General features: G+C 38.7%; 1 protein-coding gene across 35 annotated transcripts in view; it reads left to right on the top strand.

The window, feature by feature from the left end:
* Ptprd (protein tyrosine phosphatase receptor type D) overlaps positions 1 to 26284 on the top strand; it is a 2581289-nt gene that overhangs the window by 1689880 nt on the left and 865125 nt on the right. The gene's annotated exons all lie outside the window — the stretch shown is intronic.

The raw sequence follows: 26284 nt of genomic DNA, 5'->3' as shown, positions 1-26284 counted from the left end.
CAAAAATACATAGAGATTTTTACAAGGACATAGTCTTACCATACTTCTATAGATCAACTGTAGGGAATTAATTAGAAGAAAAATATCAGGGATGGCCACTTCAGAAGAAATATCTACCATTTAGAATGATGATAATATTTTCTTGGACTTAGGTAGTAATTGTACAAGTAAAAAGAAACATCTAGAAAACAATCTGGCAATTGAACATAAGTGAAAGAGGTATTTCTGAAATAGACAATGCAAAAGAAAAATTAAGTATGAGAAAGGGGAGAAAAAAATTATGAGCATACAGTTCAAGGTATGTTATTCAGCATATAACACTGGTGAAATCCTTACATGGAATGTAAATATTGGATATTTAGACAGAGATCCAGGAAGGAGATTGGATTTGGGCTTGTGAAATAATTTGGATGACATCAGCTAATATAAGTTCTAGGAAGTTAGGAGGTGGATGTAGTTACCAAAAGTTTCTTGGATTCATCTAAGAAACCATTAAAATAAAACACAGAAATTATATAATGGTACCTTGAAAGTCACCAGTATTTTACTTAAACAGAAAAATTAAAAGATCATTCAAAGTAAAATAAGATCCCAGAAAAAAAGAGGCAAGCTTGCAGAGATATATAATCCAGACAGCAAAGAAACATATGCTAAGAAAGAGAAAATTTCAAAAGAATCCAATATGTCTAAGAAATCGGGTAAGATTCCTAAACAGTGTCCATGTGTTGAAATGTATAGTTTGATAGCAAGGTCAGGGGCATGGTGAAGAAAAATGGAGCGTTGAGTGAGTACAGAAAATCAAGACAGTAAATATTCAAAAATTTTGACTCTAGGGAGAAAAATTATTTCCAGGGGGACTTAAGGTTAAATATTCTGATTATTATTTTATTAATAATGTTTTTATTTTCTTATTATTACTTTCTTATTTTAACATTAAAAGCATGTAGTGACAATCATCCAACTGTTAATAAAGAAAAGCAAGACACAAGCAGGTTGGTGGTAGTGATGTCACTATTTTAAGGAACCCGGAAACAAAGGACACAAAGCATAGACATATACTTTGTGAAGGGCAGGAGCTTAACTCTATGGTAGAGCTTGCCTAGAATGCACAGAGCTTGTACTCCATCTCCAGTACCACAGTTGTAAAAAACAGTGTAGTCAAGTTTTATATCTGGAAAGTTCTCTTCCTCATGCTAACAGGATGAAGAAAAATATGTACATAGATTTTAATGTGTAATATGTAAAGCCGGTTTTCCTTCACTGGCTACGATCATCACATAGATGCAGAAAAAAATATTGACAAACTACAATACCCCATCATGACAAAAGTCTTTGAGAGATCAAGAATACATGACCCATACCTAAACATATTACATGCTATAGCAAGCCAATAGCTAACATCAAATTAAATGGAGAGAAACTCAGAACAATTTCACCAAAATCAGGAACAAGACAAGGTTGCCCACTCTCTCCATTTCTCTTCAACATAGTACTTGAAGTTCTAGATAGAGCAATAAGACAACTAAAGGACATCAAGGGGATACAATTCAGAAAGAAAGAAGTCAAAATATCACAATTTGCAGATGATATGATAACACACAAAAGTGACCTCCAACATTTCAACAGAGAACTCCTACAGCTGACAAATACCTTCAGCAAAGTGGCTGGATACAAATTGTTCTCTATTTCTCTGTTTACATTCCTATCAAGAGTATGCACAGCTCATTTTTTTGTGCATCCTCAATGGCATTTACTCTTTACCTTTTTGATAGAAGACTGGACTCTAGCTGGCAGAAAGTGATATCTCATTGTTGCTTTAGCTTGCTGAGCAATTTTCTTTCATGTGTTGGTCTTATGTAAGTTTTTGAGAAATGTCTATTGGGCAACGTTTTCCAGCTTTTGCAATTTTTGAATTTCTAATGTATTTTGGGTATTAAGCACTTATAACATATTAAAACTGTTTTCTCCCATTTTGCTATTTGTCATTGTAATCAGCTTTCTAGTCCCTTGAAAATATTGTTTCAATATATTGTTTTTATATTGGTTAAAAGAACAATTTCTCCCTATCTCTCCATTTTTATTTTGTAAAGTACTTCCAAAGTCACATATGCAAAAATATAAATAATCATTTCTGAGACAAATATTGTACAACATATCCTTGTTTTCTAACACCTTTGGAAGTTTTGGGACTAGGCTTAGGTCGTTAATGAATCGTGTTGATTATTGGAATGCATGAGACAAGGATCTAGTTTCACTTTTCTGTACGTGAATAACTATTTTTCCCAAAGCCACATATGAGGAGATAGTTTTATCCCATTCTCTATTTTTGGCATGTTTGTTGTGAGTGAGCTGGCTGTGAACGTATGGCCTTATTCCTAGGCTTTCTATCCTGTTCTGTTGCTTAATATGCCTGTGTTAATGACAGCAATGAGTGTTTGTGTTGTAATCCTGCCTTGTTTTATTTTAATCATTTATTCTGTTCATTCATTGTGCTTAGTGGTTCTACATTAATTTAAGGGCTTCTTTTCAATTGGTATGAAAATGAATTTGGAACCTTTGCAAGGATTGTATCAATCTGCAAATAGCTTCATACGCAAGAACATTTAGTAGTTATATCCATTTAGTTTTTTTCCCATTTCTTTCATCTGTGATTTATAGCTTTTAGTGTGTAGACTTTAAGCCTCTTAGTTATAAATTTTAAAGTATTACATTTTTAACATTTTGTTGCTTTGTGAGTTGACTCTCTTTTTTTAATTGTTTTTCAAACACTTCCTTGGTATTATATAGACAACTTACTAATTTTTTAACATCATTTACTTTATAGTTGAACTGAAATTGTAAAACAATGTTAATAGTATTTTGGGTTGAATCTTTGGTGTTTCATATACATCAGATATTATTATTAGCAAATAGAGATAACTGTATCTTTTTTTTCTACTATAATGTTTTTTATTTCCTTCTCTTCTCTTTATTACTCTGGCTAGGAAGTCTAGTACTGGGTTGGGAAGAAGTGAGAAGTAAACACCATTACATTGGACCTCATTTCATAGGAAAAGTGTAATAATTTTAAGTGCTAAGAGTGATGCTAGCGGAGAAACAAAGACATGTACAATGTCCTATTCATCAGGAAAATGCAAATAAAAATGATCCTGAGATTTCACCTTATACCCATCAGAATATCTAAGATAAAAAAACTCAAGTAACAATACATGCTGGAGAGTATGTGGAGAAAGAAAAACACTCCTCCATTGCTGGTGGGAATACAAACTTGTACAACCACTTTGGAAATCAATCTGGCGCTTGCTCAGACAATTAGAAATAGTGCTATCTAAAGATCCAGCTATACCACTCCTAGACAAATATACAAAATATGATCCACCATACAACAAGGACATTTACTCAACAATGTTCATAGAAGCTTTATTCATAATAGCCAGAATCTGGAAACAACACGATGTCCCTCAACTCAGGAATGGATACAAAATTGTGCTACATTTACACAATGGAATACTACTCAGCAATCAAAAACAGGGAAATCATGAAATTTGCAGACAAACGTTGGGATCTAGAAAAGATCATCCTGAGTGAGGTATCTCAGAAACAGAAAGATACACACGGTATATACTCACTTATAAGTGGATATTTGAAATATAAGATAAGATAAACATACTAAAATCTGTACACCTAAAAAAGCTAAGCGAGAAGGAGTACCTTGGGTAAGATGATCAATTCTTACTCAGGAAAGCAAACGGAATGGACATTGGAAGAAGGAGAAAACAGGGACCAGGACAAGAGCCTACCAAACAGGGCCTCTGAAAGACTCTACCCAGCAGGGTATCAAAGACTCTTAACCAGACTTTGTGCAGAGTGCAGGGAATCTTATGAAAGAAGGGGAAGATAGAAAGACCTGGAGGGGACAAGGAGATCCACAAGGAGAACAACAGAATGAAAAAATCTTGGCCCAGGGGTCTTTTATTTTGACTTTTTTTTTTAAATTTTTCATCAATTACACTTTATTCATTCTGCATCCCCCCATAAGCCTCTACCTCCTCCCCTCCCAATCACACCCACTCCTCCCTCTGCTTGCATGCCACTCCCCAAGTCCACTAATAGGGGAGGTTCTCCTCTCCTTTCTGATCTTAGTCTATCAGTTCACATCAAAAGTGGCTGCATTGTCCTCTACTATGGCCTGGTAAGGCTGCTCCCCCCCAGGGGGAGGTGATCAAAGAACAGGCCAATCAGATTATGTCAGAGGCAGTCCCTCTTCCCATTACTATGTAACCCAATTGGACTCTGAACTGCCCTGGGCTACATCTGTGCAGGGGTTCTAGGTTATCTCCATGAATAGTCCTTGGTTGGAGTATGAGTCTCTGGGAAGTTCCCTGAGTTCAAATTTTCTTGTTCTGTTGCTCTCCTTGTGGAGACCCTGTCCTCTTCAGCTCTTACTATTTCCCAGTTCTTACCTAAAATTCCATTCACTCTGCCCAACAGTTGCCCATCAGGCTCAGCATCTGCTTTGATAGTCTGAAGGGCAGAGGCTTTCAAAGGTTCTCTGTGGTAGGTTCCTAGGTTGTTTCCTGTTTTCTTCTTCTTCTGATGTCCATCCTCTTTGCCTTTCCGGATGGGGATTGGACATTTTAGTTAGGGTCCTCTCTCTTGCTTAGTTTCTTTAGATGCACAGGTTTTAGTGGGTTTGTCCTATGTTGTATGTCTATATGAGTGTGTATATAGCATGTGTGTCTTTTTGCTTCTGGGACAACTCACTCAGGATGATCCTTTCCAGATCCCACCATTTACCTGCAAATTTCATGATTTCCTTAATTTTCATTGCTGAGTAATATTCCATTGTGTAGATGTACCACAATTTCTGCATCCATTCTTCAGTTGAGGGGCATCTGGGTTGTTTCCAGCTTCTGGCTATTACAAATAAAGCTGCTACAAACATGGTTGAGCAAATGTCCTTTTTGTGTACTTGAGCCTCTTTTGGATATATGCCCAGTAGTTGTACGGCTGGATCTTGAGGAAGCGCTATTCCTAGTTGTCTGAGAAAGCGCCAGATTGATTTCCAGAGTGGTTGTACAAGTTTACATTCCCACCAGCAGTGGAGAAGGGTTCCCCTTTCTCCACAACCTCTCCAGCATGTGTTGTCACTTGAGTTTTTGATCTTGGCCATTCTCATGGGTGTAAGGTGAAATCTCAGGGTTGTTTTGATTTGCATTTCCCTAATGGCTAGTGAGGTTGAGCATTTCTTTAAGTGCTTCTCTGCCATTCGGTATTCCTCTACAGAGAATTCTCTGTTTAGCTCTGTTCCCCATTTTTTAATTGGATTACTTGGTTTGCTGCTTTTCAGCTTCTTTAGTTCTTTATATATACTGGATATGAGTCCTCTGTCAGATAAAGGGTTGGTGAAGATTCTTTCCCAATCTGTAGGCAGTCGCTTTGTTTTGATGATGGTGTCCTTTGCTTTGCAGAAGCTCTTCAGTTTCATGAGGTCCCATTTATTGATTGTTGCTCTTAGAGCCTGTGCTGTTGGTGCTCTGTTCAGGAAGTTTTCTCCTGTACCACTGAGTTCTAGGGTATTCCCCACTTTTTTTTCAAGCCGATTTAATGTGTCTGGTTTTATGTTGAGGTCTTTGATCCACTTGGACTTCAGTTTTGTGCAGGGTGATAAGTATGGATCTATTTTCATTTTTCTACATGTAGACATCCAGTTGGACCAGCACCATTTGTTTAAGATGCTATCTTTTTTCCATTGAATGGGTTTGGCGTCTTTGTCAAAGATCAGGTGTCCGTAAGTGTATGGGTTTATTTCTGGGTCCTCTGTTCGGTTCCATTGATCCACCATTCTGTTTCTATGCCAGTACCATGCAGTTTTTAAAACTGTTGCTCTATAGTACAGCTTAAGATCAGGGATGGAGATACCTCTAGAAGATCTTTTATTGTAGAGGATTGTTTTAGCAATTCTGGGTTTCTTGTTATTCCATATGAAGTTGAGAATTTTTCTTTCCAGGTCTGTAAAGAATTGTGTTGGTAATTTGATGGGCATTGCATTGAATCTATAGATTGCTTTTGGTAAGATGGCCATTTTTACTATGTTAATCTTTCCAAGCCATGAGCATGGGAGATCTTTCCATCTTCTCATATCTTCTTCTAATTCTTTCTTCAGAGATTTGAAATTTTTTTCATACAAGTCTTTGACTTCCTTGGTTAGGGTTACTCCGAGGTACCTTATGTCATTTGTGGCTATTGTGAAGGGTGTTGTTTCCCTAATTTCTTTCTCAGCCCTTTTGTCTTTTGTATACAGGAGGGCTACTGATTTTTTGGAGTTAATTTTGTATCAGGCCACTTTGCTGAAGGTGTTTATCAGCTGTAGGAGTTCATTACAGTGTCCAAGTGGGTACCCTAGTAAGGAGAACAGGGACTGTCTCTGACATGAAATCAGTGGCTGGCTCTTTAATTGCCTCCCCCTGAGGGGGGAACAGCATTACCAGGTCACAGAGAAAGACAATGTAGCCAGTCCTGATGAGACCTGATAGACTAGGGTCAGGTAGAAATGGAGGAGGACCTCCCCTATCAGTGGACTTGGGGAAGGGCATGGGAGCAGATGAGGGAGGGAGGATGGGACTGGGAGGGGATGTGGGAGGGTGCTACAGCTGGGATGCAAAATTAATAAATTGTAATTAATAAGAAAATAATTAAATTTATTTTAAAAAAAGAAGCCAAATAAAAGAGTGATGCTAGCTTTTAGTTTGTAATATATGACCTTTAATGCTGAAGTACTACATTCTTTCTTTTTCTAATCTATTGACCTTTAATAAGATTTACTTATGTATACATTGAGGAAGGGAGAATGTGTTGTGGATGTGGGTGAAGATCATTAGAGTTACAGGGGACTGTGTCATCTAACCTGGGAGTTGGTAACCAAAGTCAAGTTGTCTGAAAGAAGAACATTTGTTTTTAATCCCAGAGCTATCTCCCAGGCCCTGTTGAAACTTTTTATCAAGAACGAGTTCTAATATATTATAAGTAGGTTTTCTTTTTCTTTTGGGGGTGAGGAGCATCTCCTCAGATCATCCTGTATGGTTTAATCCTTAAATTTGTTGATACTGCATTATTACATTTATTGACTTGTGTATGCTGCATAACTCTTATATCTTAGGACAGTTTCACCCCAGTTTATTGAAGTGAATGATTTTATTAACGTTCATTAAATTTTGTTTGTTAACATGTAGCTAGAGGATGGGGGTTCTTTGTTACCAGGAATGTTAGCCAGTAATTTTCTTTACTTGCAATATCATTGTGTGGCTTTACTATCAAAATTATGTCTGCCTATTAGCTGAACTTGGAACTAGTATCTCCACTCCATTTTTGAAAGACTGTGAACCTCTGGAATCAGTGTACCCTGATGATCTCCCTGAATCTCTGGAATGAAGCATCAGGTGCTATCCATTCCTTCTGAGGAACTGGTATTTACTCATTCATTATCTATTCACAGTCTAGGCAATTTTATATGTCTGGAATTCATTTAATTCTGCATATTTGCATTTAGTTATTTATAGTGCTTTTTTATTTCTATACTATCATTGGCAGTGTTTTCTCTATCATGTGTGGTTCTGAGTCCTTTTTGAAACAAGCCCACTTAAAGTTCACTGGTTTTATCTTTCCATAAAAATTGTATTTGTTTCATTGCTTTTTTTCACACTTTGGCTTCTTGTCACTGAAATTTTTGTTACTACCTTTTCCTGCTAACTTGGGGCTTATTACAACACCTTTTTGTGTCACATCAGAAATAAAAGGTCTTTCATGTTTTCTAATACAGGCACATGTTATTACCTGACTCATATCTCCTTCTTTTCATGTCTAAGGATAGAACCTAGAGTAGGCAAATACTCTGCTATGGAAACCCAGCCCAAGATTTCCTTAAGCATACATGCTTAGTACCATGTACTAAGCACACATGGTACAGAAATGTCTTGCTGATAAAATATCTTCATGTTGATAAGGAGAAAAGACTTGCTGTGGGATAAAATCAAACTCAAACTGGCAACATAAACAGAAGGCATTTTTACGCTCCTCCTTCTCTACACCAAGACAGACTCTAAATTATACATGTTTGGTGTATGAGAAAAGATACTATTCAGGGAGCAAGGACAGGCTTTAGTGGCATAGATATATCTGTGAGACTATTCCATAGTAGAAATACTCAACTCTCATTACCTGTTTGTGTCTCCAAAAAATCCAACATCTGTTTAGTGTTTGAAGACCAGGACAGTAGAAAAATAATTGGTGTTACATGAGATTTCAGTGTAGAAAAATACTTCTCTTATGGAATTATGCCCTTACAAGAGTGTAAGGCCATATTCTCTCCTTCTCATATCCTGCCATGAGACGATTATAGAAAGAATCAGCTGCTTGTGACCCAAGAAGTGGACCACCAGAAAATAAACTTGGGATCTTAATCTTGGATTTTCTAGTCTCAGAAATGTGACAAAATAGGCTTGTGCTTCTAAGCCTCCAGTCTATACTGCTTCGTTCCTGCAGCATAAACAGATAAGGACATTAACTGCCAAGCACAAACACCTCAGTTTATTACAATAACGGCAGTTAGCTCTCACTCACAAATCTGTAATTTATCATGCTCCATGACTCCGGCTTTGATCCATAAAAGCAGCAGCAGACCATAGGATTCTGAGGAGAGTAAGCAAAAACCTTATGCTCAGCAAAAGTCTCTCCAGAAGTGGCTACACCACATCTCACATAGCATTGCCAAAGCAATAGGCAATTCAATGTCAACAAGTAGAGCAGCAGTTTTGTTTTTGTTTTTTTCCCCAAGGAATACAGAGTCTTAAGTACTTGGCTGAACAACAACATAGCATGCCTTGATAGTGACCAGTTTGATCCGTTACGCTTTGCCAATTGTTTTAAGACTTAAAATTCTACTGCAAATTATGATCAGAATATTTGGATATAAGTTTTCTACTTCTAATTTTATTAGATCTTCAGCTCTGAAAAACTACAGGAACTTCAAAATCTGCATCTGATTACTTAATATACTTCATATTAAAGAAATGTTTTATGGGAATATACACAGTTTATCAAAATTAATAATAATAAGCATTTATATGTGTAGCTAATATTATGGGTTTTATTAATAAAGTAAATAAATCATATTAATCTCAAATGAGTTAGCATTAATTTCAATGTTCTTTAGCATATGAAAAAACTAATATTTCCCTTTTAAAGTTTTTGAAAAATTTTACTTGAACAAACTTTGGGTATATACCTAGCAGTGGTATAGCTGGGTCTGTAGGAAGCACTATTCCTGTTTGTCTTAGAAAGCGCCAGATAGCTTTCCAGAGTGGTTGTACAAGTTTACATTCCCACCAGCAGTGGAGGAGGGTTCCCCTTTCTCCACAACCTCTCCAGCATGTGTTATCGCTTGAGTTTTTCATCTTGGCCATTCTGATGGGTGTAAGGTGATATCTCAGGGTCGTTTTGATTTGCATTTCCCTGATGGCTAATGAGGATGAGCATTTCTTTAAGTGTTTTTCTGCCATTCGATATTCCTCTGTCGAGAATTCTCTGTTTAGCTCTGTTCCCCATTTTTTAATTGGATTACTTGGTTTGCTGCTTTTCAGCTTCTTTAGTTCTTTGTATATACTGGATATTAGTCCTCTGTCAGATAAAGGGTTAGTGAAGATTCTTTCCCAATCTGTAGGCAGTCGTTTTGTTTTGATGACGGTATCCTTTGCTTTACAGAAACTTTTCAGTTTCATGAGGTCCCATTTATTGATTGTTGTTCTTAGAGCCTGTGCTGTTGGTGTTCTGTTCAGGAAGTTGTCTCCTGTGCCAATGAGTTCTAGGCTGTTCCCCACTTTTTTTTTCCAATTGATTTAGGGTATCTGGTTTTATGTTGAGGTCCTTGATCCACTTTGACTTTAGTTTTGGGCAGGGTGATAAATATGGATCTATTTTCATTTTTCTGCATGTAGATATCCAGTTGGTCCAGCACCATTTGTTGAAGATGCTGTCTTTTTTCCATTGAATGGATTTGGCTTCTTTGTCAAATATCGAGTATTCATAGGTGTGTGGATTTATTTCTGGGTCTTCTATGCGGTTCCATTTGATCAACCATGGACCATGTATGGATATAACCTAGAACCTCCACTCAGATGTAGCCTGTGGTAGCTCAGTAACCAATTGGTTTCCCAAAGTGAGGGGAACAAGGACTATTTCTAACAGGAACTCAATGACTGGCTCTTTGGTCTCCCCACCCCCGAAGGGAGGAGCAGTCCTGTTAGGCCACAGAGGAGGGCTTTGCAGCCAGTCCTGAAGATACCTGATAAAACAGGATCAGATGAATGGGGAGGAGGTCCCCCCTATCAGTGGACTTGGAAAGGGGCAGGGTGGAGATGAGGGAGGGAGGGAGGGACTGGGAGGGAATGAGGGATCGGGACATGGCTGGGATACAGAGTTAATAAAATGTAACTGATAAAAATAAAAAATAAAAAAAGAAAAAATAAAAAAAGAAAAATTTTAAATGAAATTTTAATTGCAAGTTATTTACAGTTAATAATGTGCTATATCTAAGTTTATCACTCTCAAAAATATGCACTAATAAGATTCCTTGCACTCTTCCCTAAGTTTGGCTATGAGTTTCATGAACAAAGGGGAGATAGAAAAATCTGGAAGGGACAGGAGACCGCAAGGTGACCAACAGAACCAAAAAATCTGGGCTCAGGGGTGTTTTATGAGACTGATACTCCAACCATGGACCATTCATGGAGATAACCTATAACTTTTGCACAGATGTAGCACATGGCAGCTCAGTATCCAAGTGGGTTCCCTAATAATGGGAACAGGGACTGCTTCTGACAAGATCTCAGGGGCTGACTCTTTGATCACCTCCCCCTGAGGAGGGATCAGCCTAACCAGGCCACCGAGAAAGACAAGGCAGCCAGTCCTGATGACACTTGATAGATTAGGATCAGATGGAAGGCGAGGAGGATGTCCCCTATCAGTGGACTTGGGGAGGGCCATGGGAGGAGAAGATGGAGGCAAGGTGGGATTGGAAGGGGAAGGAGAATGGGGCTATAGCTGGGATACAAAGAGAATAAACTGTAATTAATAAAAATAAATGAATTTAAAATATATATGTGTTCAAATAAGCACACACACAAAACATGCAGAGAAAGAGATTCATAGTATTATGTGTAATGTTTTTTGTAATACCAAGAATGCAAGAGTATTCCATTTAGCTAAGTATAAATTTACCTGTAAATAAGCTGTGGAATACATTTTAATCCCATCTAGTACTTAAAATAATTCTGTTATTTGTTTGTTGTAGCCTTAGAAGCTGATGCAAATGAGTAAATAATGGTTGTCTCCTTTGTTGAGAAGTTAGTGGTCCTCCTTCCAGTGTGTTATATGTATATGAATATAAAACTTGCAAGACAAGTGTAGGCAATCCACAAACATAAATAGTGTTGTGAAAATTCTGAAACATGAAATAGCCTGGAGTTGGCAATTAGGGTAAGCCACACACAGTGGGGAGGATATATATGTGTAGTATTGGACCCAGAAAGATGTATTTGATTCTTAATTCACAAGTAAATGTGTGTGCCTCTCATCAGTTCTGGTTCATGAAGATTCTAATCAAGCAATTTATCTGGTTCATTTCTCATATGCCCTCATCAACTGGAGTGCAAAGTCTACTCAGCAGCCAGAAAAGATGAGGTCAGCTTTGAAAATAAGTGTTGGCCCACTTGCCAGAGGACCAGAAGAAACTAGCGTGAACAAATGAGGTCAGCCTCTTTTGGACCCATCTCCACGGGGTATCAGCAATATTTAAAGGGTGAAAATTATAATCAAAGTGGTTATTTGGCACCATTTAGAACTCACTCACAACTATCCAGTGACAACATGGTTGAATGTTTCACACTGTGTTCTAAATTCTACAATTGTATTATCATCTTTGCCATCAATGTTGTGTAGTCACTCCCATTGAAATCCTAGAATCTGCCTGAATCAATATGTGGCCATTGCAATGCTCCTCTTGTGAATCAAAAACTAATTGAACTATGAATTTGTTCAATGGTTACTAAAGAATATACTTCCAATCATAGGTTTTAAATTTTATCTAGTTGCATTGGACAAAGCACTGTAATAAATATTAAATGAAGATAAGCTGAGAATCATGAAGGGAAATTTGAAGTCAAGGTAGATATCTTTCCATATGTTCTGTCCATGATTTGGCTGAAATCTCAGTTGCCAGATTGAACATGGAACCATTTAGGATCAGCCTGTGCTTGCAAGGGTAGCAACTTAACAGTTATCAGGGCTTCATTGTTGCTCAGTAGTGTTCCATAAAGTCTGAACGTAAGTCACCAAGGCAAATCAAAACAAAACAAAACAAAAACAAGAACAAATCACAGCCTATTTCCCTTCAAAGACTGGCCCTAGTCATCTATTACAACTAATTCATTAATAGTTTATAAGCAAATGAATCTGAATCAAATGAGTACTTAAGTGATTGAAACTCTCCTAGATGGATAAGAGAAAAAAACAAATTGTCATCAGTGGCAGCCTGCCTAGCAGCCCCTATAGCAGCATAGTGGGCACCACTGCTCTGCCAGTCCTTGGGTGGTCTGGAACACCACCTCATTTGACTCTTGATAGCACATTGTAAGAGAAACCATCCCATGTGCCTCTTTAGGCATTGCACGATCTGTAATTTATCAAAGTGTCATCTTGCTGATGACCTAAAAAACAAACCCATCAAAAACTAAAGCATTTTACATAAAATATATTCTCTAATAGCCTCTAAAATTAATTTTCCAAGATGGTTTCCTCAAAGGAAATATAAACAGAAGAAATTTTCAAAAGAAAACTTCTAGTTTATATTAGGCTTTTTTTTTTTCTAACTCTGTCATGCAAACAATATGGAATGTTTTAGCTATTTCAGAGTAAATTCATCAAAATTAAATTCAATTCCAACTCTTTTCTGAGGGTTATTTTATAAACCCCTTCAGATGTGTGCCTATAGGCCTACCTATATATCAGCATTCCATTCCCACTCAGAAAAATAAAAAAATGTCTCAACATTTCCTGATCTCAATACATAATCTAGAGAAAGAATCAACTTTCTGGCATGCGGGAAGCCTAATGAACTTTGGGTTATTGCGGCATCATCCTCCATGTCGGAACTACTAAATCTGGAGTAAGCAGTGGAAAGCACAGTTACAAACAGCATTAAAAATACTCAACCACAAAGCTCAGACTCCCCCAAACAAATATGGCACACTAAGATTAGAATTAATTAAAATGCAAAGTAACAGGATAAGAAAGTTAAAATTTGCTGAAAGTCATGATGGGAATGCAGTCTCTAACCATTCTTCTATCTAAAAGAGGGTAACTGTCTGGTCTAGGAGAGAAACATCAATACCATACTTAACAGAGTTTGTTTTAACATAAGTTTACCTAATTGGAGCTCTGTGTTTTTAAAGCTTGTGCTTTTCATATCTGGTAGATTGTCCCAGAAACCTACTCTAGCACAAATTACTTACCCTTAGTCACTCACCCCTGTGCATATTTTGAGATTTGAGGGAGCTTCAGAATAGATACCTTGTGTTTTTCTTACTCAGAGTCTTCTGAGAATCACAAGACAGAACATATGTTCAGAATATCTTCTTATGGCTAAGCATAAGGAAATACAACATTTTTGTTGCGGACTTTTTATGGTGGTATTGTGGATTATTTTTCACACTGATAGCATCAGTGGGGCACAGGCTCAGATCACTGGTTGTCTGATGATGGGCAGCACCACTTATGCCACATCCTCAGACACTCCTGTAGAAGTGTTTGTTCCCAGTGTTCTTACTGAGGATATACGGTTACCAGCATCCAGATGTCCCACGCTCCAAGGAGATACAGACATGGATTTACAGGTCCGAGCATGAAGGTGCTTACTGTGGCAATGCATTTATTTGTGAAAATTAGGAAATATTCTAAAGAGACATTACTCCACGCAGAGCAGAATATTGTCACACATGTGGACAGGGATACATTCTATTGATATTATTTTTAATAATAAGATGGATGGCTTACAGAATGTGTTATAAAAGTTCATTTCTATTAGTAGCTGTGACTTTCTTCTCTGTGAAGGCACCATGCATACATTATCAAAGGAGCTTCCTCAAAAAAGTTACCTTAAGATTATACCAAGCTAAGCCAGAAGAGAAAGCAAGGGACAACAAGATCTGAGTTTCTGTTTTTCTGACTCTTCTGGTGACAGAATTGTCTTTGCGACCTCTCTACTTATGGGCATACTGCTTCCTTTGCATGCAAATGCATGAGAACTTGTATCCGCAGTAGTGCTAGTCACACTTTTGAGTATTTGCTATATGTCAAGCCCAGCGATCAGATTTTATGTCCCTGCTGGATTGTAGGAAGTAGGCAATATAATCATAGTCTGTTAGACAGACAGGAAACAGATGTGGGAAGATCTTACCTAAGATTAGTCTCCCAGAGAGTAACAGGTGATGCCCAGGTTTGAACACCCAAGTATTTCAAGACCATCTTTTCATGGCTTGTGATTGAAAATGAGCCTCACATGTAATTTACAGTGCTGTTTAAAAACACAAAATCTGTCTAATGTTTTCACTGTCTTTGCAGGCAGTGTTAGCCTGCTTTTTAACACCACATTTGTGAATTACAGTCCCCATTTGAAAATGCAGCGTTTTGTGAGAGCTTTAATAACAATATCGTTTTCTTATTTTTATCACCTCGGGTTTTATTGTATTGGTAAATAGAACTGAAATTAAATATTCATTAATATCCTGAAATAAATATCACTGAATGAGAATGGGATGGTTCATTGAGCCATTCATTGCCTGAGAGTGCAACATTAAAAGGATTTCTTTACAGTGCCTTTTAAAGCAATAGTCTCAGTTCATCTGGATTGTAGCTTTATTTTTAAATGACTAGTCTCTGTCTCCCTTCATCCTCATCTTTCTGTACAGTTTCAGTTCTGATTAATACCATGAAGTTTATGGTCAGTAGTAGATTCAAAAGTATCAGGTGTCTGGAAGAAGGGAATAGTTAGTTTTTTGACAAATATGTGTGGATAACTGATACTAGGAGTAAAGTCTTCTAGAAAAAGAAGCCATGTTTTTCCTTCTCTTCTGCTGAAGTCGATTTTATTTCCACATATAGTTATAAAGATCTGTCTCTTTAACTTCATGTTTAAATAATTGAATAAGCTCTTTTAAGTACAATAGGGATCCTTGTTCCAGAATGGTTGTCAGTTCAAAACTAACTTTTCAAATAATTCAAGCAACCCCTAAAGCAAAATAAACATTTTGGCCTGTAACACAAGGTTCTTCTCTGGCAACCAAGAGTGCTCACTAATGCTCATCATTTTCCTCTATATTTTTTTGGTATATCTTTGCAAATTTAATAAAAGAAAATTAAGTAAGTCACAGTCCTCCTATATGGATACTAACATATTTTTTTCATGATTTCTTACTATCTCAATAATAGAAGGCCTTAACATGACAGAGGTTCTTATGCCAGCTGGCATTGGAACCTGCCCAACAGCCCCAGGCAGCTCAGTGTGCCTCATGCTGGCTTCTGCTCCATCATTCCTATATCTGAACATGCAGGGAAGCTACATTTCTAACAAGATAGCTTCAATGATCCTGAAGTTGCTGGTATGTGGAATACACTCTGAAAACCACTCCAGAGGGATGTACAAAAAAAAAAAAGTTTCCTGTAAAGAACCAGAAAAGATAAATTTTAGACACTGGAATATATGGTCTTTGTTGTAAGTAAGTATTAGATTTTTCAATTGTAGCGTGAAATCAGTCATAGATAGTAGGAAAGCAAATGCACATGGCTGTCTTTCAAGAAAATATTACTCATGGACATTGGAGTTTAAATTTACATTTTTTTTTTTTTTTTTTTACAATGCAGTTTATTCAGGAACCTTGAACAATCATCTGACCCTGGGGAAAGCCAGCCCACAGCTTAAATAGCCTCTGGGTAGCCAACCCCAGCGTGCCACGTGGGCAATGCAGATAGGTCCACATACATGGAAGCAAGCCAGATCATCATCCTTAGCCAAATGTGGAATTGTTCGGGACAGAGAGCACTCACCATCGGGAAGGTGGAAGTCGGAAACCAGCTCCATCTTTAAGGCACAGCATTCCGCAGCTCTCTACAGTTCCCCCTTTTTGTTTTAGACGCATCAGGCAAGAGTAGAGGTCTGATCTCTGATATTAGAAATAAATTGGGACTTTGTACTGATGTTCATTTAGGTGTCATCCACCCAAAGAGCATCAGACCCGTCTGATACCTTTTTCTCAGAGGCGGGACCTGGGGCATCAACCCGCATGCAATCAGACATGCTCTTCTCTGGGTCCAAAGCGGCTGACCCTGAGTGCAGTGCTTAGCCTCGCATCCTGAGCGTAACATTTTAGCTTTTTATGGTATCCAACCATGCTTGGGGAGACTGTCCTGCTTCAATGGCTGTAAAGGCCTGAATGGTCATGGCTGCATTACGCTGTTGTGATACTCTAATCTTGCATATATACCACAGGCAAACCAAGGAGACCAACACCAGAAGGCCTGCTTATGCTCCCATGCCCGCCCATTCCTTCAGATGATTCATGGCTGCAGCAATCCATGATGATAATCCTGTGGTTAGTCCTGCGTCCACTCTGGTAGAATTTACTGTGACAATGGCCACTCTCAGCTGCTCCATCGTAGTATCGAATTCTCCAGTCCAATTACCTAAAATATAGCTCGACAATTGTTTAGACAGATTTGTAGCACAGGAAAAATTCTCATGTTATATGCTAGTGACTCAAAGTCCAGCATATTTCCATTGACAGCCAAGTTGAGCGATTTGCCATTGGGTATCAATTTGCTCCTGCACGAGGTCAGTCCTCTGATTGAACACCATCAAGCTTGCAAGCAGAGGCAGGAGGGAGGGTGGGATTGGGAGGGGAGGAGGGAGGGGCTTATGGGGGGATGCAGAATGAATAAAGTGTAATTGATGAAATTTTTTTAAAAAAAGGGAAAAAATAATTTAAGAACCTTAAATGACTTCCAAAAGTGGAGGAAAACATGGAGTTAGTCAATTGGCATGGAGCACGTCTCGCCCCTGGGGGCAATGGTCTCCTGAACCTACTCAGACCTCAGACACCACCACTGCTAGTTCTAGAACTGATGCAGGATGTTCCAACGAGGGGGTTAAGGCTTCTCATAATATTTCCTATAAGTCCACACCTGTTTGTTTATAACCCCCCATTTTTATTCATTGTTAGCCAGATAGAGTCAAGTAATTTTGGTAATGATACTTGCTTTTTTTGCCCAATGCCCGAATGCTAGTGAATTTAGGCATGCCCTGGTTACTCGCATGCCTTGCTGGGTGCCTGTGCCCGTTGCTGCCCCTCACGCTATGACTCTCTTCAGACAGAAAGGGGATCTTGGAACTACAGTCACCATTGTTACTGCCATCTCAGGGGCGGCTGTTGGAGCTACCAACGGGGCATTAGACATGAGTCATACTGGGCAGACTGCTCAGACCCTGAATAATCATTTAGCCAATGTAGCTCATGCCTTAGTTGTACAAAAAGGAATTAATGCTCAACTAAAAGGAAAATTTACATTTTTTTATATGACACCTACATCTGAGGAGAAGAACTTGGTGTTTGCTGTCCTCTTTTGTTTAGGCGTTTACTTTATAATTGTTTTATGTGTTTTAAATTGAAATAGAATTAAATAACTTTACCTCTTCTCTTTGTACCCTCCAGTCTATCCCAGCTACCCTCCTTCAAAGGTTGGTAGCCTTTTTTTCTTTATGATTGTCATGAGAGAGAGACTGAGCGAGTCTATGTGCAATTATATATAAACACAACATTCTGAATAGCTTTTTTATTTTTTTTAATTTTTCATCAATTACACTTTATTCATTCTGCATCCCCCCATAAGCCCCACCCTCCTCCCCTCCCGATCCCACCCTCCCTCCTCCTTCTGCATGCATGCCACTCCCCAAGTCCACTGATAGGGGAGGTTCTCCTCTCCTTTCTGATCTTAGTCCATCAGTTCACATCAAAAGTGGCTGCATTGTCCTCTACTATGGCCTTGTAAGGCTGCTCGCCCTCAGAAGGAGGTGACTAAAGAGCAGGCCAGTCAGTTCATGTCAGAGGCAGTCCCTCTTCACATTACTATGTAACCCAATTGGACTCTGAACTGCCCTGGGCTACATCTGTGCAGGGGTTCTGGATTGTCTCTATGAATAGTCCTTGGTTGGAGTATGAGTCTCTGGGAAGTTCCCTGTGTTCAAATTTTCTGGTTCTGTTGCTCTCCTTTTGGAGATCTTGTCCTCTCCAGCTCTTACTATTTCCCAGTTCTTACATAAAATTTCATTCACTCTACCCAACAGTTGCCCATCAGGCTCAGCATCTGCTTTGAAAGTCTGTAGGGCAGAGGCTTTCAAAGGCCCTCTGTGGTAGGTTCCTAGGTTGTTTCCTGTTTCTTTCTTCTTCTGATGTCCATCCTCTTTGCCTTTCCGGATGGGGATTGGGCATTTTAGTTAGGATCCTCTCTCTTGCTTAGTTTCTTTAGATGCACAGGTTTTAGTGGGTTTGTCCTATGTTGTATGTCTATATGAGTGAGTGTATACCATGTGTGTCTTTTTGCTTCTGGGACAACTCACTCAGGATGATCCTTTCCAGATCCCACCATTTACCTGCAAATTTCATGATTTCCTTATTTTTCATTGCTGAGTAATATTCCATTGTGTAGATGTACCACAATTTCTGCATCCATTCTTCAGTTGAGGGGCATCTGGGTTGTTTCCAGTTTCTGGCTATTACAAATAAAGCTGCTACAAACATGGTTGAGAAAATGTCCTTTTTGTGTACTTGAGCCTCTTTTGGATATATGCCCAGGAGTGGTATGGCTGGATCTTGAGGAAGCACTATTCCTAGTTGTCTGAGAAAGCGCCAGATTGATTTCCAGAGTGGTTGTACAAGTTTACATTCCCACCAGCAGTGGAGAAGGGTTCCCCTTTCTCCACAACCTCTCCAGCATGTGTTGTCACTTGAGTTTTTGATCTTGGCCATTCTGATGGGTGTTAGGTGAAATCTCAGGGTTGTTTTGATTTGCATTTCCCTAATGGCTAGTGAGGTTGAGCATTTCTTTAAGTGCTTCTCTGCCATTCGATATTCCTCTACAGAGAATTCTCTGTTTAGCTCTGTTCCCCATTTTTTAAGTGGATTACTTGGTTTGCCTGAATAGCTTTTTTTATTGTATATATTTGGGCTCAGGGATGACCAGTCTGTGTAAGACAACTAATAAGGTAGCTCATTTTTGGGAAATGCTAATTCTCCTTTTTTAGCAGTCACTATTTGCCTATAGTTTTGTGTCTAGGGGTGAGACTCTGAGAAAAATTTCCATTCCATGTGAACATGTCCATTGATACTGGCATTGTTCTGCCATTATAATTTGGCCAAAAGCCAACCAAAGCCCCAGGCAGCTCAGTCTATCCTACAAGGATTCCTGTACATTGAACTTGTATCTGTACATGCAGATATAGAGATAGAGATAGAGATAGAGATAGAGATAGAGATAGAGATAGAGATAGAGATAGAGATAGAAATAGAGATAGAGAAAGAAAGAGACAGGAGCCTACCACAGAGGGCCTCTTAAAGACTACCCAGCAGGGTATCAAAGCAGATACTGAGACTCATAGCAAAACTCTGGGCAGACTGCAGAGAATCTTATGAAAGAAAGGGGACATGAAAGACATGTAGGGGACAGGAGTTCCACAAAGAGAGCAATAGAACCAAAAACTCTAGGCCCAGGGGTCTTTTCTGAAACTGATACTCCAACCAAGGACCATACATGGAGATGACCTAGAATCCCTGCCCAGATATAGGCTATGGCAGCTTAGTCTCCAAGTGGGGACCCTAGTAAGGGGAACAGGGACTGTCTCTGACATGAACTCAGTGGCTGGTTCTTTGATTACCTCCCCGAGAGGGGGGAACAACCTTACCAGGCCACAGAGGAAGTCAGTGCAGCCATTCCTGATAAGACCTGATAGGCTAGGGTCAAATGGAAGGGGAAGAAGACCTCCCCTATCAGTGGATGGCAGGAAGGGTAAGGGAGGAGAAGAGGGAGGGAGGGTAAGATTAGAAGAGGGTAAGGGAGGGGCTACAGCTGGAATACAAAGTGAATAAATTATAATTACTAAAAAATAAATTAATAATATAAAAAGACTGGAGATGGCATGATTATTTTGTATCCTTAAAGCCTGCTCCCAGTGATACACTTTCTCTAAAAAGGCCACATTTTACAGTGATTTATTTTTACATTGATCATTTTACAGTGATCCCTTTAAGGGATCCCCAGTTGCTAGTCAACTGGCCCTTTGGGAATTGTAAGCAGTTAGTACTGCTTGACCTTATGACCTTTAGTGTTAGTGCCTTTTGAACTTCTGGGAATAGAAAAGTATGTAAAAAAGTTAGCAGAGGCTGTGCAGGATTGAGTAGGGTCAAGATGGCAGACAGGTAGGGTCAGAGAAGAGTATGGTTAGAGAGCACAGCTGGTGCAGGAAGAAAGAAAATGGAGTAGAGTGAGAAGAGAAGGCATTTGACACACAAAAGAAATCAAGCCAGGAGAAGATGACCTAAGCAGAGAATATGTTGTTAGGAGACAGGAAAACAACAACAACAACAACAACAAAAACAAAACAAAACAAAACAAAACAAAAAACCAAGAAGTAACAAAAGTAACAAAGAAGACAAAAATCTACACCACACCTCCTAACCCTTCCCAAAGAATTCCACCAACTGCAAATTAAGTATTCAATTATATGAGCATACTGAGGGCACTCTCACTCAAAACACCACACTTAACTTGGAGTCACGAGAATAGAGGATCTTATTATAGGATGATTTAATGATGAATTTAATGCTCAGGTTGCAAGTGGCCAACACTGGCCCTAGAAGGTGAGAATATTCAGAGCCATCAGTTCATCAATGTGTGATACACATGTGCATATAATGGTCACCCACTGTGAAGATTTTAATATCAGATTTCAGTTTAAAAGCAAGGGCTTACTCCAGTGAATCATTTTTTCAGTTGATAGACAACACTATTCATCATTTTCCAATTTACAGATTACTGTAAATACTGGAGTATAGGAACAGTAGAGCAGTGGTTCTCAACCTCTCTGATGGTGTGACACTTTAGTACAGTTCTTTGTGTTGTAGTAATCCCCCCTCAAACACACACACACACACACACAAAGTTATTTTTTTAATTTTATTTTTTCTTATCAGTTACATTTTATTAACTCTGTATCCCAGCTGTATCCTGCTCCCTCATTCCCTCCCAGTCCCACCCTCCCTCCCTTATCTCCACCCTGCCCCTTTCCAAGTCCACTGATGGGGGGGGCCTCCTCCCCATTCATCTGATCCTGTTTTATCAGGTATCTTCAGGACTGGCTGCAAAGCCCTCCTCTGTGGCCTAGCAGGATTGCTCCTCCCTTGGGGGTGGGGAGGTCAAAGCACCAGCCATTGAGTTCCTGTTAGAAATAGTCCTTGTTCCCCTTACTATGGGGAACCAATTGGTTACTGAGCTACCAACGGCTACATCCGAGCAGAGGTTCTAGGTTATATCCATACATGGTCCTTGGTTGAATATCAGTCTCAGAAAAGACTCTGTGCCCAGATATATTTGGTCCTTGTGGAGCTCCTATCCTTTCGCCATCATACTAATTCCCCTTCTTTTATATGATTCCCTATACTCTGCCAAAGGTGTGGTTATAAGTCTTAGTATCTGCTTTGATACAGAGCTAGGTAGAGTCTTTCAGAGGACCTCTGTGGTAGGCTATTGTCCTGTTCCTTGTTTTTTTTCCTATGTCCAATGCACATACCATTTGTCTTTCTATGTGAGGGTTGATCATCTTACCCTGTATCCTCTTTCTTGTTTATCTTCTTTAGGAAGATCTTTTCTAGATCCCAACATTTGCCTGAAAATTTCATGATTTCCTCATTTTTGAGTGCTGAGTAGTATTCCATGTGTAAAAGTATCACAATTTCTGTATCCATTCTTCTGTTGATGGACATCTGGTTTGTAAGGAGGTTCTGGCTATTACAAATAAAGCTGCTACAAACATGGTCGAACAAATGTCCTTTTTGTTCACTTGAGCAAATTTTGGGTATATGCCTAGCAGTGGTATAGCTGGGTCTTGAGGAAGCACTATTCCTAATTGTCTGAGAAAGCACCAAATTGACTTCCAAAGTAGTTGTACCAGTTTCTATTCCCACCATCAACGGAGGAGTGTTCCCCTTTCTCCACAACGTCTCCAGCATGTGTTGTCATTTGAGTTTTTTATTTTAGCCATTTTGTTGGGTGTAAGGTGAATGAAATCTCAGGGTCATTTTGATTTGCATCTCCCTGATGGCTAAGGATGCTGAGCATCTCATTAAGTGTTTCTCTGCCATTCTATATTTCTCTACAGAGAATTCTTTGTTTAGCTCCATACCCCGTTTTTAATTGGATTACTTGATTTATTGCTTTGTAACTTCTTAATTCTTTATATATTCTGGATATCAGCCCTCTTTCAGATATAGGATTGGTTAAGATGCTTTCCCAGTCTGTAAGCTGTGGTTTTGTTCTGACAACAGTGTCTTTTGCTTTGCAGAAGCTTTTCAGTTTCATGAGGTCCCATTTATTGATTGTTGCTCCTAGAGCCTGTGCCTTTGGTGTTCTGTTCAATAGTTGTCTCCTATGCCAATGAGTTCTAGGCTTTTCCCCACTTTTTCTTCTAACCAATTTAGAGTATCTGGTTTCATGTTGAGGTCTTTATCCACTTGGACTTTAGTTTTGTGCAGGGTGATAAATATGGATCTATTTTTATTTTTCTGCATGTAGATATCCAGTTTGACCAGCACCATTTGTTGAAGATGCTGTATTTTTTTCCATTGAGTGATTTTGGATTCTTTGTCAAAAATCAGGTTTTCATAGGTGTGTGGGTTTATTTCTGGGTCTTCTATTTGGTTCCATTGATCCTCCTTTCTGTTTCTATGCCAATACCATGCAGTTTTAATTGCTTTTGCTCTGTAGTACAGCTTGAGATCAGGGATGGAGATACCTCCAGATGATCTGTTGTTGTTCAGGATCGTTTATTAGATTCTGCATTTTTTTTGTTTCTCCATATGAAGCTGAGAATCTTTTTTTCAAGGTCTGTAAAGAACTGAGTTGTTATTTTGATAGGAATTGCATTGAATCTATAGATTGCTTTTGGCAGGATGGCCATTTTCACAACGTTAATCCTACCAATCCATGAGCACTGGAGATCTTTCCATTTTCTGATATCTTCTTCAATTTCTTTTTCCAGAGACTTAAAGTTTTTTTCAAACAGGTCTTTCACATGCTTGGTTAATGTCACCCCAAGGTACTGTATGTTATTAGTGGCTATTGTGAAGGGTGTTGTTTCGCTGATTTCTTTCTCGGCCCTTTTTTCTTTGGTATACAGGACGGCTTCTGATTATTTTGAGTTGATTTTGTATCCTGCCACTTTGCTAAAGGTGTTCATCAGCTGAAGGTGTTCTCTGGTTGAATTTTTTTGGTTGCTCATGTATACTATCATATCATCTGTGTATAATGATACTTTGAACTCTTCCTTTCCTATTTGTATCTCCTTGATCTCCTTAGTTGTCTTATAGCTTTAGCTACGACTTCAAGTACTATGTTGAAGAGAGTGGGCAGCCTTCCTTTGTCCCTGATTTCAGTCGGATAGATTTGAGTTTCTCTCCATTGAGTTTGATGATGGCTATAGGCTTGCTATGTATTGCCTTTACTATGTTTAGGTATGTGCCTTGTATCCCTGATCTCTCCAAGACTTTAAACATGAATGGGTGTTGGACTTTGTCAAATGCTTTCTCGGCATCTAAGGAAATGATTATATGGCTTTTCTCCTTCAGTTTGTTTATGTGGTGGATTACATTGATGGATTTCTGTATGTTGAAACACCTTTGCATGCCTGGGATGAAGCCTACTTGTTCATGGTAGATGATATCTTTGATGCATTTTTGGATTTGGTTTGCAAGTATTTTATTGAGTATTTTTCCATCAATGTTCATAAGAGAGATAGGTCTGAAGTTCTCTTTTTTTTGTTGGGTCTTTGTGTGGTTTAGGTATCAAGGTGACTGTGGCTTCATAGAATGAGTTTGGTAATGTTCCTTCTGTTTCTATTTTCAGGAGTAGTATGGAGAGATTTGGAGTTAGCACTTCTTTGAAGGTCTGGTAGAATTCTGCACTGAATCCATCTGGCCCAGTGCTTTTTTTGGAAGGGAGACTGTTGATGACTCTTTCTATTTCCTTGAGGGATATAGGTCTAATAAATCTTTCTACCTGATCTTGACTTAATTTTGGTAGATGGAATCTATCAAGAAAATTGTCCATTTCTTTTAGATTTTCAAATTTTGTGGCATATAGGCTTTTGTAGTAAGACCTAAAGATTGTTTGGATTTCTTCAGTGTCTGTAGTTATGTCCCCCTTTTCATTTCTGATTTTGCTGATTTGGATAGTCTCTCTGCCTTTTAGTTAGTTTGGTGAAAGGTTTGTCTATCTTGTTGATTTTCTCAAAGAACCAGCTCTTGGTTTCATTGATTCTTTGAATTGTTGTATTTGTTTCTAATGGATTTCAGCCCCCTGATTTTGATATTTTCCAGCCGTCTGCTCCTCTTCGGTGTATTTGCTTCTTTTTTCTCTAGGGCTTTCAGTTGGGCCATAAAGTTGCTTGTATGAGATGTCACAAATTTCTTCTTGAAGGCACTTAGTGCTATGAATTTTCCTCTGAGCACTGCTTTCATTGTGTCCCATAAATTAGGGTATGTTGTACCTCCATTTTCATTGAATTCTAGGCAGTCTTTTATTTCTTTCTTTATTTCTTTCTCAACTCAGCTGTCATTGAGCAGCAAGTTGTTCAGTTTCCATGTGCTTGTAGGCTTTTTTCTAATTCCATTGTTTTTGAGGTCCAGCTTTAGTCCATGGTGGTCAGATAGAATACAGGGGATTATTTCAATCTTCTTGTATCTGTTGAGGCTTGCTTTGTGACCAACTATATGGTCTATTTTGGAGAAGGATCCATGAGGTGCTGAAAAGAAGGTATACTCTTTTGAGCTTGGGTGAAAAGTTCTGTAGACATCTATTAGGTCCATTTGATTTAGGATCACTGTAGGTGCCTTTATTTCCTTATTAGGCTTCTATCTAGATGATCTGTCAGTTGGTGAAAGTGGGTGTTGAAATCTTCCACTATTAAGATGTTGGGATCAATTTGTGATTTAAGTTTTAATAATGTTTCATTTATAAATGTAGGCACTCCTGTATTTGAGGTATAGATATTCAGAATTGTGATGTCCTCTTGGTGGATTTTATTTTTATGAGAATGTAGTGTCCCTCCTCATCTTTTTTGATTAAAGTGCCTTTATTTCCTTATTAGGTTTCTAGTCTAATCTAGTGCTGTTTAAAACATAAAATTAACATTATTACAGAATGTCTGCTATGTCAGATAAAATGTCTGACCCTGAATGCTGATTTATTTATTGATTGTCTAATTATTTGTATTCTTTGATAATTTCATACAAGTATATACATTTTGAAATGTTATCTTACTCACCAACCATTATGCTTTCTTAACTCCCTCTCTTTTCCATTTATTTCCAAAATGTCCTTCTCTACTTTCATGGGGCCAGGCTTATCATATCACTTGCTCCATTTCTTGGTACTGATCTATCCATGCAATTTAAAAACAATCCCCCTAAAATTCCCTGCACTCTGCCCAAAGGTTGCCCATAAGTCTCAGCATCTACAATGATGGTCTGCAGGGCAGAGCTTTTCAGAGGTCCTCTGTGTCAGGCTCCTGACTTGTTCTCTCTTTTCTCCTTCTTCTGATGTCTAGCCTCTTTGCCTTTCTGGATAGGAATTGAGCATTTTAGCAAGACTCCTCCCTCTTGGTTAGTTTCTTTAGGTGTACAGATTTTAGTAGGTTTATCCTATATTATATGTCTATATGAGTGAGTATATACCATGTGCATCTTTCTGCTTCTGGGACTTGGGGAGGGGCATGCATGCTTCTCTGTACAGGATGTCAGTACAGCATGGTCGTACTTCAGATAAGAGGTAATCCCAAACTCACCTCTTTCCAGTGGTATCATTCCCAGCAGGAGACTCTCTCCAAGTTTCAGATTTTCTCAGTGATTTTTCA

This window comes from Meriones unguiculatus, chromosome 12, assembly GCF_030254825.1.
Source record: "Meriones unguiculatus strain TT.TT164.6M chromosome 12, Bangor_MerUng_6.1, whole genome shotgun sequence".
Classification (NCBI taxonomy): domain Eukaryota; kingdom Metazoa; phylum Chordata; class Mammalia; order Rodentia; family Muridae; genus Meriones; species Meriones unguiculatus.
The sequence above is the reverse complement of the archived record's forward strand: the minus strand, read 5'-3'. Positions and strand labels throughout refer to the sequence as shown.